At 45.9% G+C, this 19,773-nt stretch overlaps 1 protein-coding gene across 3 annotated transcripts in view; it reads left to right on the forward strand.

Moving 5' to 3' along the window:
- The first annotated feature begins 2,827 nt into the window (after positions 1-2,827).
- Positions 2,828-19,773, forward strand: part of TJAP1 (tight junction associated protein 1) — a 38,428-nt gene continuing 21,482 nt past the window's right edge. The window contains exons 1-2 of one of the 3 annotated variants that reach the window (XM_048936080.1): positions 2,828-2,883; positions 3,700-3,773. The gene's annotated coding sequence lies outside the window, so the exon portion shown is untranslated. Of the gene's footprint in view, positions 3,005-3,699; positions 3,774-7,565; positions 7,737-19,773 lie in introns of those variants that run through there. The other 2 variants (XM_048936079.1, XM_048936081.1) reach the window with 2 other exon arrangements.

A 19,773-nucleotide genomic window follows, 5' to 3' on the forward strand; every position in this document is an offset into this window, starting at 1 on the left:
TTCTATACTCAGATATTGCTAGCAGTTAGTTTACTGGTAAGCTGTGTTTCTTTGGTAGGTACATTGTCCAGGCATGCTGGCAGGGAGGTTGTCTATCCAATTCTGCATCCACAGATGTGTTTGGCTATCCCAGGCTGGTCGTACTTTGCTGTACAGAAGTGAGTGCATCCTGAGGTCCTTTCATTTCCTCCAAGCAGGAAGAAATGGGACTTCACACATCGCGCAGGCAGGGATCACCAAAGGATGGCCCAGTCCATTTTCTTCCCAGCTTGACCTGGGTTGGCAGAGAACCTGGAGGGACAAATATTGCCATGCCTTCTGGTGGAGAGTCATTATTTATGGTGTCTACTTCTTCACTATAGGCACTTCAGAGGGATTTGTCCCTCTGCAGGGTGGCACCTGCCCCTCCAGGGGTTCCTTTTATAAAGTTACAGGGGTCTATATAAAGTGCTGCCAGTTGGAAAGTATTTTGAATAGACTCCTCCCTGCTCTTCATTAAGGGTCATAAATTCAACTGGTATTTGAGAGAATCTCAAATGTATTTCTAGGACTGTTTACTGAGAGCTTCAGCATCCGCCAGAGGCCCCTTAAAATAAAGGGATTATTGGGAGTCAAGTGTTAAATTACCTGATGCTTGTTAATTGAGCTTCAGAGGCTTTAGCGAGCAACTGGCTCTCGCAGAGAACAAGACTTTGGCATGAATAGTGTTATATAAATGAATATAATACAACACAACGTCACGCTTCCGCATCATGTCACTTCTCTTGGCTCAGAGCAGTGGTGAGTCCATCTCACAAGCCATCCAGATACATGAAAAGGCAGTGTGGAGTGTGTGGAGGCAGAGAGGGAAAGGGATTGGTAGTCAAAGCTTTCTGGATTTGGGCACAGGGTTTTCTTCATGCTCAGAGCAGGTGACTGGTCTCAGGCATCCTGAGTTCTGCTTTTGTCTCCCTTTAGCTGCTTGACCTTGGGATCTGATCTTGAAAAGAGTTGAGTTTATTAGAAGTTTTCAGAGGCCATCTGAAAGTTCAGTTCTCTCCATCCAGCAGGGCTTATTTCACCTAAACTTCTAAAAAGATTGGAGGTCCTCTTCATAGACCCTCTGTCTTAGGTTCTCTATGATTCTGTGATCCTACTCTAAGAAAGGAAAGGACTCTAATCACCACTGCCATCAGTGCACACCCATGGAAACCTGAACAGCCCACAACTGCGAGCCCTCCAAGGCAGCAAGGCCCTGTGGAAATGGGAAACCTCATCAGCTATGAAAATTTCATCAGCTGGCGCTGCAGAAGCAAGAATCTGGAAGTGGGGAGCAGATGGGCAGTCTAGATTCTTGGAGCCATTGTCCTCCTGCTTGTTATCTGACTCCAGCACAGGGAGGGTTGGGAGAATTTATGGGGGCACAAGGATTGAAGGCTTTCTTGAAATATCCCTGCTGACGCGTGGCACAGTGCAGGCAGTACTTGCTGGGTGCACAGCAGACGGTTTTGCACAGTATTCCCAAGGTCATGAAGCAGGGTCTGCTGAGCACCTGTCCTCTATTGTGTAAGAGAGGGCACCATGTGGGCAGGGCTTGCAGCACTCTGAGCCTTTCACTACCTGATTGCAGACTTGAAGGCTGTGTACATGTGATACATTTGGGAATATCATCGAAATACTATCAGGACTTCTCTCAGCTGTTCCCATTTCTACTGGACTTGGCTCAAATAACCACCACGTGGACATCAGCTCAGGAGATGTTTGTGAGAGAAACAGTGACAGGGAGGGAACAGAGGGTAAGGCTGCAGGACAGGCTTAGAGGGCAGTGGGCAAAGGACGTGTGTGAGCTCAGAATGGAACAAGAGGGCCAATTTGGTTAAAATGTAAAATATATTAACTTGCTGAATCTTCAAGTGTAGAAAAATGAAGTGGATGAGTTTGCCAATAGAAACCAAAGTTCATGATCGTAGCTGTGTCCAGGTTTGATCTGTTCTTGTCCACTTTTACTGTCAGCCCCTCTTCTCTAAGAGGCAGCAGAAGTCCTCAGGACTTGTAGGTAGGTTTTTCCGTTCAACTTTGGAATCTCTCTGGCCTTGCTGGCAGCACAGAGAGCTGTGGCCTCAGGGGCATTTGTGCCCCTGTACTCTGCCCTTGTGAGGCCCCATCTAGAGTGTTATGTCCAGGATGAAACACCCAGCACAGCAAGGATGTGGAGCTGCTGCTGGAGCAGGTCCGGAGAAGGGTCATGAGGATGATCGGAGAGCTGGAGCACCTCTCCTATGAAGAAAGGCTGAAGGAGTAGAGCTTGTTCAGCCCTGAGGAAGACTCCAGAGAGACCACATTGTGAGCTTCCAGTACTTGAAGGGAGCATACAAGCAGGAGGAGGACTGGCTTTTCATATGGCCTGATAGTGATAGGACAATGGGGAATGGCTTTAAGCTAAAAGAGGGGAGATTTAGGTTAGGTGTTAGGAAGAAATTCTTTACTCAGAAGGTGGTGAGGTGCTGGCCCAGCTCCCCAGAGAAACTGTGGTGCCCCATCCCTGCAGGCTCAAGGCCAGGTTGGGTGGGGTCCCGAGCAGCCCGAGCTGGTGGACAGCAGTCCCGCCCACGGCTGGGTTTTGAACCAGATAACCCTTATGGTCCCCCAACCTAAGCCAGCCAATGACCCCACGCCTCTCCCCCCCCCCAGCACTTGGGCTCTCCCATCGCCCCCCGCCCGCTGGTAGCGCCCCGCCCGCCGCCCCTCTCCTCCGCCGGCCTGGTTTCCGCGCGGCGCGTTGCCGCGGTGACGGAGGGGACGCGCGGCCCCGCCCCTCCCGTGCTGCCCGATGACGCACCGCGCTGCGGCGTGGGGATTCCGCCGGATTACCCGGCGTGCCCCGCGGCAACATGGCGGCCTGAAGTGAGAGCGTGGGGCCGGGCCGAGCGGGGGCAAAGTTTGGGGCGGGCCCGAGGCGAGGTCGAACCGGGACCGAACCGGTCGCAAAGTCCCGGGAATCCAGGGTGGAAACGAGCCCGACCGGGTCAGAACCGGGACGGGGCCATGGGGACGGGGAGCGGGGGCGGCGACCGGCTGGGGACCGAGCTCTGGCCCTGCCCACGGGCCTCGCCGGCCTTCCCGGACGGGGCGGCGGCGGTGGGGGTTTAGCTGTGGGGGCTCTTTCTGCGGGTGGGAGATGGGTGGGCGCGGGGTGTGGAGGGGTGAGGAGCGGGATTCGTGCAGGGGTGCTGGACTAGGAGCTGCGAGGCAGAACCAGCGTGGGCCGGGGCGCATGTTTTAAGGAGTCACAGCATAACTGACACAGAGCTGGGGTGGAGGGAGCAGCACTCACCGTCTGCCAAGCCCGGGGGTCAGATGGGAAGTTATCTGCCAGCCTGGGTGTCCACTACAAGAGGTGCTCCCTACGGTGTTTCCAGACATGAGAAGACTTTGAAGAAAAGATCTAAGCAAACAATAGTGACCTGCTTCTGGCTCAGAGCTTAAACACACAGTGTGGCGTGCGGTGAAAGATTGAGTGTGGGTGGATTTTTAAATGGGCAGGGTACTGCATTGGGAGGCAGCAGGGCATGCAAGTGATGTGCAGGTCTGGCAAGGCTGCAAATGACCTAGATCTGAGTGATGCCAGGTGGAGGCTGTGCACTGGAAGGAGTCATCTATTAAATACAGTTACTTTATGCCAGAGAAGGCTTTTCAGAGGTGTTCATTTGTGTTTTACAGATTCAGAGAAAGAAATGGGAAAAACGTCAGCTTAAGAGGAAGCAATGAATCTCTGTTGAAGCATCAGATCGCAGGTAAGAAAGTCAGGAGAGAGCTGATGCTGAATTGAGCCATGCTCTTCTTGTCCCTTCACTTGAATTATTTGAGGCTATGGAACCACATACCTGAAAAACTGTCCTTCCCTATGGTGTTCTTTGCATCACATTAGACTTATGTTGCCTGAATGAAGAGATCAGGGATGCAAATGGAATGGGTGTAACCCTGAAAAATTCAGTAAGAGCCCGTGGGAAGGAAAGTTCAATAGAAGACGTGGGCTAGTGCCCTTCACATGCTATGTAAAACAAACAAACAAAAAAAACCACCAAAAAAACAGAAAAAACACCCCATCCCTAGAGTCCCTTCTGTCAGTGTTGAAATAGTGATGTTTTCTGTGTAATGGCAAGAGGTCTGCTGAACCAATCACAGTGAAATCCTTTCTGGAGATGTTGCCCTTGCAGTTATTGTGATGTGACAATTAAGTAATTCTAGTGACCCTCTGTTCTGTTAGGTTATTTCTTCTGCTGCATTGTTTTCTCTACCCATATTTTAACTGATCCAATGATGGATGGTGCAGGTATGCTGCTGGCCTCTTTGTGCTCTCCTGAACTCATCATTGAGGTCTGGTTACAGGGGCAGCTATTTGATACCTAACTGCTTGGTCCTGTAAATTTTTCATCCCTTTCACTTCACTTGTCAGATCACAATTCCTTTTTTTGTTTGTTTGTTTTTTTGTTGTTTTTTTTTTTTTTTTCCTCTTGTAGGATCTCTGCAGAAAATATGTGTATCCCAACAGTACTTTACATGTGGTGTGTTTCAGCTTCTGGTAAATCAAAATTGAAGCTTCCAGGCTCTAGCTGTGGTATCAGAAGCTTTTGGCTGTTAATACCTTGCCAGTCACCCAGTACTCTTGAAATTGTGGGGTTGCATTTCAGAAGAAGCAGCAGAGTTCAGAAGTGCAATTCATGGCCATCTTCATCTTAGGATGAAACAGGGCCTTGGGTCAGGAGGAGAGGTGTTGCATGCAAGGACCTGTTGTCTCTTCAAACCATCTTTTTGAACCAGAGATGACCTTGCATTCTTCTTCAGCATTCCAAGTAGTTTGTTAGCTGCTGATAAGTTACTTGCTTTGCAGCCTTCAAGTCCTGATTTCTTATCTGCCCTGTCCATATAGCCATGTGGCACAGTATTTAGGGAAAGCAGGAAATAAGTTATACCTTCACAAGAGGAGTAGTCCTTTGCAGGTTTGCCCCTTTTCTTCCCACAGCAAGGTAAATAAAGTTGACTCGGACAATGGATGTTTTCTGATCAATGCGTTGGTGTGAACGGTACCAGAGAAAGCTTGGAGAAAGGATTTATGGAAGCCAGTGTGGCATATAAATTGCTTGTTGGGGGAAAAAAAAATCTAACTGCTTAAGTAATAGCAATATAAACAAGTTTTAGAAATTGTGACTATTTTTCTTTTTTTTTTTTTTTTTTTTTTTTTTGGCAGTTCAATGTAGATTTGATGTTTCTGAGCCTTGGAAGCTGATGATTTTTCCAAAGGCGAGCTCTCTAACCTGCTAAAAATGTCTGTTTTATGAAGGTTTTGCCGCAAACCAGACTCTTGAGATTTCCATGTGTTCATCACTTCTACAGCACAGTCCCAATAAATAAATCTGGAGGTTATGGCATTGTGATTAACCACTTTGTGTCCCTGTTAACAGTTTTTACAGCACAGCGTGACAAGATTAATGTAGCAGTAGTTAATAACCTTCTACCTTTCGTGTTACTGTAGAAATGCTGCGTCAAGGAGCCTCCAACGAGTCTGAATGTGATACTGCTTGAGGGCAGGATTCCTCCACTAAGAAATGAGAATTGTACTTGATACCTTTTTGATGTCACTGTGCTCTTTTGACCAGTGTTATCAGGAATGGGGATTTTCATAATGAGCTGAGCAGACATCCGTGGCTGTTGGATTTGATTGATCCTTTGCAAGTAAATTTAAGGTTCTGAAGCTCCCCTAACTTGAAAGTTTTGTTTGGGAGGATATCCACTTTTTGTATGATACCTTGACTGGAGAGAGTGAGTGCTTCTGGCATTTGTTCTAGGTTGTGCCTCTTAAGTTACTGGTAACTGGATAAATATCCAGGGTCCTCCCTGAAACCCATTTTACACAGGACTGCAAAAGAACAGCATGTATAATCTGTGCAAATGGGGCTAATACCTTTGGTGTAAAATTGTCTGTCACACTCTCCTACTAGTTCCTGTACCTCAGGGATTTTTGTAATGTAGATCAGCTGGGTCTGTAACTGAAATAGGAAGAATCTTACTTCTTAAAACTTTAAAACCTTTGTAGCTGGCTAGAGGGGAAGGATGAACATGTGGTGAGAGTGCTGAACTGGGATGTAGGATACCTGTTTTCTGCCAGAGATTGATTATGTGTGTTCAGATAATTACTGATTCTTGCTTTCTGTTCTTTGACTGTAAAAATTAATGCCCATCTCACTAAGCATTTTAGGAAGAGTCCATAAATATCTGTAAGATGCTTGAATACTGTGATGCTAAATGTTTTAGTAAAGCACAGTAAGGAAAAAACTATAAAAAGCATGTGCATAGCCGTGACTTTAAAATGAAGTAGGCCTTTTGTGATCTGTTGTCCTTCATGTTCTGCAGCATGATGAAATTGCTGTGAAGTCAGGCCTGGCCTTCTTTAAGACAAGTAAGCATTCTGAAACCCCCCTTCTCCCCAGGAGCTGCTTCATTTTTTCCACATCTGGTATTGCCTTATCTGGCTGAATGTTTGCAACTCTTATTTTCTCGTTTGTTTACCTTGATTGTTCTAGACTCGGAAATTGTTCTCTTTGTTGCCAGGATGTTCATGTAAGGTCTTGGCAGAGAAGGCCAAAAGCAGAAGCTTGTAGGCTGTCTCATGTTTGGAATGACATAAGCCACCCTCTGGAGTGTCCTCTTGGGAGCTGTGCTTAGGAAGGAAATGGTGTGGAAGGCCATGTAGGAGTGTGAGAACAGCTTTGCAATGGTTGGAATGCAGGAAAGGCATCACTTGGGTGGGCTCAGTTTTCCTCTGCTTTTCAGCAGTGCTGGGTGCCAAGTCTGAGGAAGACTGCTGCACAGAGGTGAAGAAGCTGGAATGTGTTCTTCAGTTGAGGTGAATGCAATTCAGTAAAACTGATAGGCATCAAACTGAATAATGATTTTAAAGTATTTTCACATGATGTCTAATCTGTGCAAATTCACTACCACATAATAGCACTGAGGCTGAGAGCTCAGAAAAGATCAAGCACTTATATGAGTGGTAGTGTTCAGACTTGCTTTAGCTAAAGAGCTTGTTTTAGAAGGAATGTTTTTTTTTTTTTCAGACATAACCCAATCTCTAACAGGTAAAGGTTAGAAAAAAGGGCATTGCATTCTGTATTTGTCCACCGGGGCTTCTTGCTGTCTTCTAAACCACCTAGTATTGGCTTGTGTCAGAGGTGAGGGATTGAATCACACTTACTATTTAGATTGCCTGCTAACCTTTACTTTTTTGATAACCACATCTTTTTTTTAAAAAAAAAAAAGGCACTACAGCTGCTATGACTAGGGCTGATAGTTGAGGATTGTAAGTGAGGCTCTTGGAATGGTTAGCGCAGTCCATAGATGAAGACTGTCTTATTCATGAATGTGAAGGCATGTAAGTATTGTTTCTTTACTCTTCAGTGGTCAGACATAGTGAATTGTTTCTCTTGCCTTTGCTTCCAAGCAAGGAAAGCATGCGGAGTTTGGCCTTTCCACGTTGCAGTTTTATAATGGACTTTAATCCCAAAGACAGCTGAGGAGGTGGACTTTAAAGCTATTCAAGTAACATCTCGTATCTTGTGGCCTGAGCTTCACCTTACTGATGTTTGGGAAGGCACAACTTGTGTTCTATGCTATTGTCCAATTTGCTCGGGATCCAGAGGCTCAGCAGTGCTGCTTGGTCACGTAGGCATCAATCTGATTTGCTGGATAGACTAATAATGGTAAGTGGTAGTGGTAAGGTGGTATGTATAAGAGGTGCTTGCAATATCTGCCTAAATGCAAGGGGAACTCCTGGAGATAATTGTAGAGGGGGAGGATTTTCAGAGCTAGGAGCAGGTCATGCAAACCCTAAGATCTGTGTGTGGATACCCTCCTTATGGGCTGCTCTGGAACAGCGTGTGCTCTAGGGCACAACGTAGCCCTTTTGTGGCAGGTGTAAGGAGCTGCTGACTTTCACAGAAAGTGTGTAATACTAAGAGAATAAAGATTAAAAAGTGAAAAGGGTCAGAATTGGGAAATAAGGTTTTCTGCGATGAGGCTGGTTTTTAGGTACCTCCTACTAGTGGCAAGAGAGAGCTAGTTTAACTTTCTGATCTTTATGGGTCAGCAAATTCAGAACTGAGAGTCTGTGGCAACTGTTGTGTCTTTGGTTGACTTCTGTATTTGTATTTTGTCTGTGCGGTGAAGCTGGCTTTGGCAGTGTTGTAGAAATTGTAACTGTGGGTTTTCTTACTCTTGTACTTAAAGACTCAGTTGTCTGGTTGCATTAATGTAGCACCCGTGTGCAAATGGTTCTGGAATGAGAAGTGGCAGACGAGGTAGTTTCTCTCATATTGAGGAATCATACTTAGGCTCATAAAAAGCCTTAGGCAAATTTTGCTTTGTAGCATTTGTATCAAGAGAACGTAAGTTGTTTTCCCAAGGCAATAATTAGGTAATTACTGTGGCAGTAAGTTTTTTGACCATTATCTTAGCATACGCCACTCAGGGCAACAGAATTCAGACCTGGATATGTCTTGCTGCACAAGCTCTGTGCAGTTCCCAAAGATGCCTTGCTTCATTGTCTCCTGAATGAGATTTCATCCTACAGCTTCCCTGTTCATTAGCAAGGGCTCTGCTGCTGCCCAATGGGGAGGTTACAATATTTTCAAGAGGTGACTTGGAATCAGATTAATTTTATACGAGCAAAAAGTGATTGCAGTTAATTCTACCGTTTTGTTGTTCTGTGTTTTATTTCTTTTTTTTTTTTCCTTGTTTAAGGCATCTTTCCCATTTTACTGCATGCAATCCATACCCAATGTATGTTGTGCAGAGTCCTGTCAAATGGGGGAAAAGAAAGCAATAGAAACAGTGGAATGTTTGTTTAATTTAGTTGTTATAAGTCACCTTTCTTGAAAATGGACTTCAAGTTCAGATCCTGCTTTTAAAGAGGTTTCATTTCTTTGAGCAGAAAGCATCTCATGCACTAAAGTATGCAAAATATATTTCTTCTAGAATTAGATGTCTGAGTATTGCTTGTGCTAGGATGTAAATCCTAGGAAATGCAAACTTTATTGAGAAGGATTTTCTCAACTAGCTGATCTGCAGATTTTCCTAGCAAATTCACTCTGTCAATAAACGTCTGCATAGGCAGTTAGCCTACTTTTTCCTAGGCTTAGTAAGGAGTGTCATCTTGGGGAAGCCTCTCATACCAGGTCAGACTGATTCCTGAGAGCAAATCACCCTTTCTGAACTGTGTAATTTCTGCAGAATCAACTTTAAAGTGTACCTGTTTTTTCTTGATTTGGTTATGCCTTTGTAATAGGTTCCCAGGTGTATCTGGAATGGCTGTAACAGAGTTCAGTGTCATGGAAGCTCCAGCTGGATGAGAAGAGCTGTATTACTGTGCAGCTCTGGAGATGATTTACTGTCCGCCTGACAACTTGCAATATAAACATTAGTCCAAGCATGATCTTGTCCCAAAACCCTGCCTATGCAGGGAGCCAGGAGTCTTCCTGCCACGCGCCATAAATCGTTTACAGTTTGCTCATTCCCATGCATTTGAAAAACAGCTGTGCATGGGGGATTAGCAGTTTGCAGAAGGCCCGTGCGGGGCTAAATTAGGGTCTCTTGCTCTGGTGGTGAATACTAGGAACGGAATAGCCAGAGTGCTTCTCTGCAGCAGGAGGCAATTTACTCTGGGAATGGGGGTCAGTGTTGGGGTACAGCAGCCAGGGGGGAGAGTGCTGTATTGCAGTGCTCCAGTGGGAGCTCAAGTGCCTGACTGGTGGTTGCCCAGCATGGTGAGGGATTGAAAAACCATTATAAGTTGTGGGGGTTTTATTTTAGTTATATGTTTATATATACAAAAACACACACTATAAATATAACTTATTTATCCAAAATGCAAGTAGACTACTTTTGTCTTTTAGGAGCTGAGGGGCTGTGGAGATTGTGTGTGTGTGCGTGTGAAGTGTGATTTCCCTTTTGTTAGCCCCTGGCAGCAGAATCTGATTCTAGGCGGCCATCTGGGGCTTCACAACTAACTTGCAGCTTTTAGGAGAAGTTTTACTGGGCCATGTGGATTTATTACAGCTTTGCAATTTCAGCTCCCATAGTAAGGCTATTGTGTTGTCTGTGCTAATTTAAATTACCTCCAGGAACTTTTAATGACTAACTTGTGTTTATGGTGAAACCTCCCATTTTTCCAAACCCTGAAAGCATGATCTGTTTCATAACTCTACAAATATTGATGCTGTTACATCAATGCTGGGTACGTTGGAGTGTAGAGACAGTTGGTGCCTTCAGGTCTTTTTGTAATAAAGAGAATATTCAGATTCTGCTGTACAAATGAGGCTAGACAGTGGAGTTCAGATACCTCCTGCATGCTGGCTGATGGACCAGCTGCTGAGTAATGCAGATATAAGTAGATTATTTTAACTGGGTTGGTGTCTCCATCTACAAATCCCCTCTTGGGTGGGTTGGGTAAGAATCTGGGTGGAATGTGTTAGTGGGGCACCTCCTTCTAGCTGCACTGGTGAAACACAAGTGCTTCCAGGCTGTACCATAAGCATCCACAGGGCAGAGAAAATAAGCTCTGGGTAAAGCAGAGAACTTGTTTCCAAAATGAAAACAGAAAGGTTCTTACTGTTTTGTTGAGGCTGCTGCTCAGACATCCCTCTGAAATAGAGTATTCTCCTGGAGCCTCCTGCTTTGCTCTCTTCTGTCACTGATTGGGGAGAGCAGGTAGAAGGGCTCTTGCTAGGCTTGCCTGAGGCAAGGAGTTTCCTCCTTTTTGTTTTTCTAATGCATTTTGGTGAAAGGCTGTGCAGTCAGTTTAGTTCTTTCTGCCATGCTGAGATGGAGGCCAGATAGTACCGAATATGTTTGTGGCTGTTTATGTGGGCATTTGAGATGTGGAAGGCACCTGCTAATGGGCGGTAGGTCATTTCATGTTGGATTGGCTAAGTTTCCATCAAGCTGGTTCTTTGTTGCGGCAGTGCGTATGGACTGTGTATGTTTGGGGATCCCTATTATCTACCTCAGATACAGAGGATTTTCCTTCTCTTTGCTGCCTCCTCACTGCCCACAAGAAAAGAAATTGCGCATTTCAGGAGAGCTCTTAACCTGGAGATGGAATCAGGTGCTTTGCTCTTGCTTATGTAGGCTTTCCAGATATATGCGTTGTTAGAGAGGGGGTGGGTACCTGATTGTATTGCAGACTTTCCCTCCTCACTGCTGTTTTTATGCAGCTGTTGGAATTCACCTTTCCCTTTTCCTGGGAACTGGTGTGAAGGAATTGCCATCACTCAGAGCAAAGCTCTGTCTGCTTGCCTCAAGGCCTTACCCCCTGCAGGTGAGGACTTTGCCCAGCTTCCAAAGGCAGAAGGTTATCTGTTGTCCTATGTTACCTGAATCTTCTGGGTTAGGTCTGAAGGGAATGGTTCAGGGCAGTGGAAATAGCAACTCAGAGATGCTGGAATAAGGGAGGGAGGGAAAGGATGGAGTTAGCCATACAGTTAGCTTACCCTCCCCACACCCTTCTTTTTTTTTTCCTCACCTGCCCAGCTGTGTAGTAGGTTAGCAGTACGTGTCTGTTCTTATTCTTATGAAAGTAGACTTTGTTCTCTGAAGACTGCTAATCATGCCCCATGGGGGTGTAATCAGTTATAAGGTATTTAATACGGTGCAGGCGGGAACAGGCCGCCTGGCTGGGCTGGCAGATTGCAACACTACAATTATAAAGGGCCCCTTTCCCCCACTCACCCGCCCACTGGTGGCAGGATGAGGGTTGTATCTTAAAACAGCTTTTAGTCTATGAAAAATAAAAGTGTAGTTGGGGGGAGGGAAGAGGAGAGGAGAGGCTGAGGTGGCAGCTCCTATTCCGGGAACTGGGCAGATGGAAATGCTGTGAATGCTGAGGCCGTGGCCGGTTGTGCTGTTGAGACTTGTGGGCATTTGGTTGCAGTCACATTGAAGTGCATTGCACGGGGCTGGCCCTTGGCAGCCTGTGGAGCAGCAGGGGCTTCCGTACTCTCTGGGTTTTTCTTGTGGTGGTTGGGGTTGGAGAGGTATGGAGTGGTTAGAACTGGAGAAGCCCTTTCTCCAGCATGGGGTGATTTAGACACCTAATCTGTTGGGTGCTTTTGTACATCCTGCCAGGCTTCTATTTATATCTATGGATATAAATCTATTGGTAAATCTAGCCTTTCATGCCTCTTTCTTCCAAAAGCTGTTGCTAGTGCAGCAGCCTACCTTCCTGGCTTGAAAGGGAGTAGATGGTTTGAGGCATTGAAATTTAATGGGCATGGGAAAATGTTGCACCTCACCTGGTCTGTTCTGGTTACCTAACAGCAACCCATTCTCCGGTGAGGGCACTGAAGTACATGCGTGGAGTGTGGAGCAGCAGGGCCACATCCTTAGAAACAATCCCTGCTCTGGCAGCTTGCTAGATGTGTCGGTGTGTCTCTGGAGCTTGTGGCCACACTGACTCTTCCCCTTCCAGGTTCCTGAGAGATTATAGTATCACAGACCTTTGTTGGTGCTCTTGGAATTCACTGGTGTTGTTTTGTGCAGTGACAGCACAGGACTCCCTCCCATGTGTGTGCTCTTCACTTCCTGGAAAGTAAAGGGGAATTTCTGTTCTGCTGTTCCAGCTTGTGCTGTATAGTTTCTGTCATTCTTTCCTTATGAAATCCTGCTCCTTTCTGGCATTCCTGTGCTTTGCTGAAGTTCAGAACCCTTTAGTAACTGAATTCTTCAGAAAGCTTTTTGGACTTCTAGGCACTGCCTGTGGAAAAGTGGTATTTTTTTCTGGTGAAAGCTTCGGCCACTAAATAAAATAAACATAACCCCCTGTCCCACTGTTTTAGTTCCTTATGCATTGAATTTTTGTACACTGAGTCTGTCTTCTCGTGTTTGTGGTGTAAGTAATGTGGTGTCAGTGCTGTTGGAGAGCAGGATAGTGTGCAGTGACAATCAAATCTGTTTCTGGGCGGTGAGTACAGTGTGAGGATGGGATGCAGAAGTGATCGCATCCCAGAGAAAAGCTGCTTGACTGCAGTTGGGGTGGTTTCCTGGGGAAGGATAAAAGCTTGGGCATCTGGAGTGCTTCGAAGGGGTCCAAAGTCAGCCTCCTTTCAGCTCTGCCCCTCAAATCAGCAAGGCTTAGTGTTGCATTCTGCCCTTGCCTTGTAGGAAAAGGCAGGGAAATTCCCTTCCCAGGCTACTGTGCAGTGCTCTGTTCCTGCTCTGGAATGCAATTGCTTCCTGACTGTGATGGTGGCTCCTCTCCCTGCAGTATATGTGCCCAGTGGGTGCTTCTCCTTATGCTGTGTCTCTTGCCTGTGGCTTCAAGTCACCTGGAGAGCTCGAGAAGGCCCAGTGGAAGAGTTTGAGGCCAAAGCTGTTGTTGGGTCACTGGCGGTAGCAGGGCTGGCGTGCGTGGGGAGCGTGGCGGGTGTCAGCCTGGCGGGTGTGTGGGCTTGCTGCTTGTTTTCCTTCCCTGCCTGGTGAGGAATGCAATGTGTTTGCCTTCCTTGGCCTGTGGTTGCAGCCACATTCCTGCACTGGGAGTCAGCACGGCGCGGCGTGCTGTTCATGCCCCCTGGCTACATGCTTTCAGCTCCACATCAAAGGTGTGTTTGGTGTGTAGCTTGTGCCATTCCTGGCCACACCTGGTGGCCTGCAGGCATGCAGGAGGTGGAGTCTGGCTGTGTTTGCAGATGGCATTCAGGGTTCAGACTTCTTGCTCGTGGAGAGGCTGGAGCTGAGTCCTTGCTAAACAACCCCAGGAATGCAGCGGGAGAACTGAGCAGCACAGTCACTCCAGGGGCATGTCCTAGCAGCAATGTTTCCTTTATAGCTGCAGCAAAATAACTCATACTTGCTCCTCCAAAGAAACTGTTTGCTTGGGTGTGTTGTGGGGTTTAATTTACACCGCTAAGGCCAATTAAGGTTGGCTTGTCCCCCTGCAGCCTGTATGCTCTTGGCAGTCAGCAACGATTGAGTGGCTCGTGCCATCAAACTGTGTGCTTAGTACAAACTGTGCACGAGATGTCTTCCTGGAGACGGAATGGCCCCAGGATTTAAGCCAGGTAGGAGCACTTCCCCCAGTCAGTGTAGTACTGTTCTTACACAAATAAGTTACCAATAAACTGTCCCAGCTTCTGGAAAAACCTACTTCTGATTAGTACTTCAGGGGAAGAGCACTGGAAGCTTGCTGAAGAAATGCAGATCAAGATGCAGATGCATTATTTTGGGGTCCTTGCCAGATGTCTAAGAGAAACAGGCACTAAGATCTTTCATGTCCCTGTCTTACAAGCCACCCTAGTTCTATGTAAGTCTTTTGTTTGCCTGGCTCAGGGAAAAAATAGTCTCTTTGTTGGTGTCAGTGTGAAGATGGGAGCCCTGTGAACAAGGTTTGTGGGAAGAAAAGTGGAACATCGTCTGTCCTGAGTAAACTCTGGGCTGTTGGGCTGTTCAGTTCATCAACCAATTTGCTTTTATCTTAGAAACTTGTGGTTTCCCTTCTGATAATTTCTGGGAGTCTTAAGTTCTCTGACCAGCCGATTGCTTCCATATTAGAATTTGTCTTCTGAAGACCTCCCTACTGCCATCCTTAGGCAGTAACAGGCATGAGAGATCACACGTTTGAAAGTGCTTTGGCTTTATAGCATGGTTTTTGGTTTTGGGCCATGGCTATAGTCCCTGGATCAGTTGCTGCAGGCTGGTCCATGCTGCTGTTTCATGAGGAGGATATATCGCTTTTCAAAGCAGGAACTCAATGATAGATGATTAGGGAGAGTCATATACCTTGTTGCAAAAGGTATGTGACTGTGAAAGGATTGGAAATTATTTGCATTGGGCTCTCTTCTCCCTGATTTAATTTCTTCTGCCCTAAGCGTTTGATTTTGTACCAGTTGCCATTGACTTTACCTGACTTCTAGGACTCAGGTGTTGGGGAGAAAGAGTATCGCCTGAAACTGTTTTCCCTTCTCTATTCTGTGGTGCCAAACTCAACAATGTATCCTGTGGCAACATGAAGTGTAACAAAATATAAATAAGCCTAAAACTGGATTATGTGGAAAGTTACTGATTGAACATTTAATTGTGTATAATCATTGTGTGTTCCAGCTTTGTCATGCAACGTGGGCTGCAGCTGCAAAAATGAAGGTTTTAGGATTAGATATTCTTTCTGCTGCCACTTTCTGATTGCCAGGAAAGGAATAAGGCTGATTCTTGTGCTTTTACTTGCCTGTCAGTGAGTTTTAATATGTTGTGAAAGAAAGTTGGTTTAACTTCACTGCTGGCCTTCAGGAACTTGTAGGAATCCAGATCTCTGTGTTTTGACAGCCAGTCCCAAACACCTCTACCAGGAAGGTGTGCTCCCCTGGCTGGAGCATTAACTTTCACCAAGTAGCTACATCTCCCCCTGGTGGGACAGAGAGCAGAAAGCAGAGCTGTGGCAAGACTGAAATAAAGCGAATTGTTCTGATCCTGGAGCACCTTGAGCCAACAGCAGATGTGATGTTTCTGCATTCAAGACATTCCTTAGTCCAGAGTCACAGACTCTAGAGCCCAGCTCTTGTAGCTGCATGAAGCTGAAAACATGAGCCGACAGCTTGCTGTTGGCACTGTACAAATACCTTCCCTTTGCAACATCTGCCTGGAAATACACTGGCATTTGTCCTTGCCCTTAGATGAGTGGTGACCTGCTAGCCTTTTGAGTGGTTTTGTCTGCTGTCTGACAAAAAAAAATAAAGTGTGTGGAACATGACAGCTTGGTTTCTTTAGGACTTCTGGGACCAACTGTCCTCTTTAATCAGAGCCCCTTAGAGCATGGATGACCAGAGATGTCTTTGCTTGCAGTTTGGCTGTTTCTTATTCCCAATTTGCTCTCTAAAGAGCTGTACAAAGCTTACTGATGGGGGAGTCCGTAGAGGGGAGCCCTGTGGAGGTGAAGAGCTTTTCTTTGCTGCTAAAAAGGAGGGTTTTTTTTCCATAACCTCGGAATAATGAGCTTATGCAATCCCAAGGGATAACAGCGGTGTAGACCAGGTACTTCAGTTTTACAAGAAGAATGTCAGGCAGGGGATGCAGTGCTAGTCTGGACAAGCTGACCTCATGGTAAAACCGAAGTGCTTGGCCTTGGCCGCAATTGCCCCTTGGGAGGATTCATGCTCGTTATTACCTCCTGCTGAAGAACCACATTTGTCATTATTGCTAATGCCAGTGTTGAAGGAGCCAGTTGATGAGAGTGCTAACTGTGCCCTGAGGAGGAATGTTGTCTGAGAGAAGAATCGAAGAAGCTACTTGGTCTGGGGTTGGATGTCTGTGGTGGTCCTCCCGAGGGAGGAAGGGTGAGCTTGGGGGTTTATCACAGCATGCATGGAAGGCTGATCAGAGCAGGCTCCTCGTGTGCCATCTGTGGGGTGAATGGTGGAGGTGTGGGTCCCTGCTGCTGCTGTTAGGATCCTGTTGGTATGAGGACTAGCAGGAACCCAGGTGAATGGGAGAAGGGGCATAGCCAGAGTTGCGTGCCTCATGCAGGTCACCAGTGAAAGATGAGTGGGTGGATCTGTTTGCTTTTCCTAACCTGGATTAAACCATGTTGTATTTCTGTGACTGAACTGTCAGCATAAAATCTTTCGGCAGTTCAGTGGTGCTGAAGGCTAAGAAATGTGTTCAAAACAAATAAAAAAATCTAAAACAGATGAGGCAAACTGAGGGAGATTAACTATGGGACCACACCACAAAAAAGAGAAGATGCTCCAGGCTTACGTTCTGCTTCAGGAACCGTGCCGCTCCATTGTTTACAGAGTTGAGACAAGTTTTGTGCCTGTTCCTGCCCTTGGCTCAAGCTCTGTATCTGCTAGGCCCAAAGCATGTTTTCGAAAGCAGCCTCCTTTCGTTCTTCGTGCATTGTGGCCTGTTGAGACTACTGCTGCCAGCGTGTTGTAGGTGCAGTGCTCCAACACTCCGAATCACACCTGGCTGCAGAGGCCAAGTGGAAATCCATGGGCAGTCCTTGCTGCAGTTTCTAGAGCTGTGACTTGGGTTATTTTATTGCCCCACTACCTCTTCTGTTCCTTCGAATGCTAGCTCATGAAGAACTATTGCTTATTGCAGGTAAAGTAAGGCCCAGGCTGGTCGATTGAAGAACGGTCTACTGGTGTCCTCACATAGTGCTGGAGTCTGTAATTTCACTTCATTGTACTGCCTGCTGCCTATATTCAGTGCTGTGGAGATCATAAAATATTTGTGCTAGATTTTCTGTGATAAATAGCATAAAGGATGGCTCAGGTTTCCATGGCAACGCATCTGAATGTGCTTCTGTGTCACTGAAGAAAGAGGGACTTTCAGTTGACTAAGGTTTAAAGGTTTTCCCTGAGAAAGGGGGATGGTGGTGACATTGCACGTTAGGTGTTAGCCTGCCTTTGAATAGTATCTCTGCTCCTGACATATATTCTGGAGAAAGAGGGAGCTGACATTTGCCTAATGGCAAAGGTGGACTGTGTTGTGCAAACGACAGCTGGACTCCTGGCCATGCTTAACTGTTTGGCTACAGATGCAGCTGCACGATCACACAACAGTTAAGCCTGTACCATTCTCTGCCTCTCACATCTGACCATCTGCTAGGCAAAAGCTAATTAAACCAAAATGATTCTTGCTAGGATTAAACCGTAGTGGCAGAGAAAATTGAGAATAGTACAAATATTGTTCTCCCACTACTCAATCAGGATTGTTGCTTTATTTGTGTTTGTCATTCAGCTCACTGCTGTCGGGAAGGTGTTTAGTGCATGCAGGCTTTCCTTCCTTCTAGCCCAGATCGCTTCTGGTTTAGGTGCAAGAGATAGGGCTTTGTCTTGCTGAATTTTCCTACGTTTCTTTTTTCACGACAGCTGAGGCTGTTCTGTTTGGAAAACAAAATTTGTATGGAATTTCATGCAAATGCAGCGCGCAAGGCTTTTTTCTCTCCCAGTGCCTTGGTTTCTTTACTTATTAATGGAAATTTCTATTGTCTTTTCTCAATGCATGCAAGTATGGTGGGCATGAATCCTGGTTTTGGTATTGGAGCCACGGGACCTCATAGCTGCTGGAAACTACTGGTGTGAATCTGAAATTCAGCACCAAGTAGTTTATTGTGAAAATGTACCTGCAGCCCTCTGAGGGTTGGAATTTATATCTTGTAAAATAAAAAAGTGTGGAAGTGTGGTTCCCTTAGCAACTGAACTCTCATATGTACCCACAGCCTGTGTTGCCGTGTGATTGGGGTTCAAAATAGCTCTTTTCGAAAAGTAACAAATGAAGTGGCCTTGCAGTTCTGATTTTGGTGCTGCTTCTGGTACTGAGCAGAAGTGACAGCTCACTCTGTTCCTGAGAGTGGTGACACAATTATTTTGGTGGCTGATGAGGGAAACAGTTCCCTGCAAAGGGCTTAGAATATTTTCCCTGTTGTTCTGTGCTAACAGGGAAAGCTTGTTGCACCGGAGAAGAAGCAAGCTCTGCAGGGTAGCTCAGAGGTGGCAAGGGAAGGCAGTGGTGAAACAGAATTGCTGCAGTGGGTGTGAGGAAGGATAAAATGAGCTCGGAGACCACAGGGGAAAAGCAAGTACAAATGGAAGCGAGTACACCAAAAGAATGAAGATGAACTGTCGTGGTACTTGGGGAGAAACAGTTCAGATGGTTTTTAATTGAGGAAGAAAAAAAAAGACTGGTAGTTCGAAATTGCTAGAAATTAATTTTGACAAACTTGTTTCAGGGGGAAATGCTGTGGGAACTGGGGAGATCAGAAGCGAATTTGGAGTGTGAATTGTCAGCACATCACGCCTGTGACTTCGAACTTGTTTTGTGTATTTGATTACTGTGCTGTTAGCAACAGTACCTCCTGCTTTGGTGGGAGAGGGCAGAAGTAAGGCTGTGCCTGGGGGCACTTAGCTAACATGCTTACACTCCACGCTCTGGTTGCTCAGGTAAGCTATCGGTGAGCCATTGCTTTAGGAATGAGAGTGGGGAGGACATTCCCTTCTCTGTGTCCAAACGGGTCCAGGTGTGTTGGACATCAGCTAGCAAAAGTTGTGTGGGTGCACAGAGAGCAGGGTACAGCTCAAGTGCTTGTTATCATACTTCCTCTCTTGCTCAGGGAGAATGGAGAAAATGTCACACCATGGAGGTCTCAGCTCTATGATGATATTTGGCATTGGAGTGGTGAAAACCTTCTAGTCATATCAATGTCAGTAACTTCAATACCTTAGTGTGTGATGTGGTTAGCTTGTATTAATTCTAAGAAATGACACTCTTTTTTCTTAAGGAAAAAACAAGCAAACAAGCAAACACAAAACCTTCTATAGAAGCAGGAAAGGACAAAAAGGGTTAACTTCAATATTGTTAAGGATTATGTCTGTGCAGGGAAGTTGTACTGACTTAACTTAATCAGATTTGAAACAGTTGTGATTATATTAGCGCAGCATTCTTGTATAGGCATCCTTAATTTAGTTTGTCTTGTATCTATCTATTTAACTTAAGTTGATTCAACACAAAGTGCTCTCAAACTGAATTAAAAACATTTACCCAGGAGGGTTATACCATTTTACATTATTTTCTAATTCAATTTGATTTAGTGTAGTGTATACATAGACAAGACCTTGGGGAAAAAGCTGATCCTTTTTATTACTTGCTGAACAGTATGTCATGTTTGGCTGCAGCCATGTGATTATGGAATGAAAGGGCCTGTTGTGGTGCATGGTGGTGGAGGATGGGCGCACTGATCTTTGCAAA

Source organism: Lagopus muta, chromosome 2 (assembly GCF_023343835.1).
Source record: "Lagopus muta isolate bLagMut1 chromosome 2, bLagMut1 primary, whole genome shotgun sequence".
Classification (NCBI taxonomy): domain Eukaryota; kingdom Metazoa; phylum Chordata; class Aves; order Galliformes; family Phasianidae; genus Lagopus; species Lagopus muta.